This window comes from Chiloscyllium plagiosum, unplaced genomic scaffold, assembly GCF_004010195.1.
Source record: "Chiloscyllium plagiosum isolate BGI_BamShark_2017 unplaced genomic scaffold, ASM401019v2 scaf_10315, whole genome shotgun sequence".
Classification (NCBI taxonomy): Eukaryota; Metazoa; Chordata; class Chondrichthyes; order Orectolobiformes; family Hemiscylliidae; genus Chiloscyllium; species Chiloscyllium plagiosum.
Genome location: NW_025189796.1, coordinates 1 through 1,246, shown reverse-complemented (window position 1 = coordinate 1,246; position 1,246 = coordinate 1).

The following is a 1,246-nucleotide window of genomic DNA, read 5'->3' as shown; positions in this document are numbered from 1 at the left end:
CACGCATGCACACACACACACACTACACAGGACACACATGGCCACACACACACACAGGACACACACACACATCGGAGACACACACACACACAGGACACATATGGCCATGCGTGCCCTCACACACACAGGACACGTGACCTCTCACACACAAACACACACACAGGATACACATGGACACACACACACACAGGACACACATGGCAACACACACACACACATGGCCCCACATGGCCACACACACACATGGCCCCACATGGCCACACACACACGCAGGACACACATGGACACACACACACACACACAGGACACACATGGCAACACACACACACACATGGCCCCACATGGCCACACACACACATGGCCCCACATGGCCACACACACACGCAGGACACACATGGACACACACACACACACACAGGACACACATGGCAACACACACACACACATGGCCCCACATGGCCACACACACACATGGCCCCACATGGCCACACACACACGCAGGACACACATGGACACACACACACACACACAGGACACACATGGCAACACACACACACACATGGCCCCACATGGCCACACACACACATGGCCCCACATGGCCACACACACACGCACGACACACATGGACACACACACACACACACACAAGACACACATGGCCACACACACACACATGCAAATGCACAGTCAAACAAATTCATACATATGCACGGACTCTCACACAGTGAACTTGCAAATGGATATGCAAACCTCCACACACACACACACACACACATACACACACAAGCATGATCACGTATACACAGCATCTACAAACATGATGTAAGGCGTGTGACTTGTCTATGTTGTGATATCATTTATTTTAACGTTTGAATTTGAGCTGAAGATCTGGACCCCCGAGAGGGGCCTCTCAGTTCTGCAATCGGACAAGTAAACTCTAGCAGCTCAGTCTCTTTTAGCAAGCTTTAACAATTTATTATGACGCCGGGCATAGGTTATCCAGCAACGCAGGGGTTAAGCATCTCTGTGTACACTGGAAAAGCTGCGCACAATCTTAAAACACAGGCAACTTTTATAGGTCTCTTAACAAACAGAACAGCCTTAATCACGAAATTAATCCAATAAAATGAAATGCTACAACAAATAATATCACATTAAGCATTGATACTCCCTGGGAACTATCTTGTTTTAGCGTCTTTATCTCTTGTCACCTGGTTTCCAAGGCCAATTTGAATACTTTAATAAT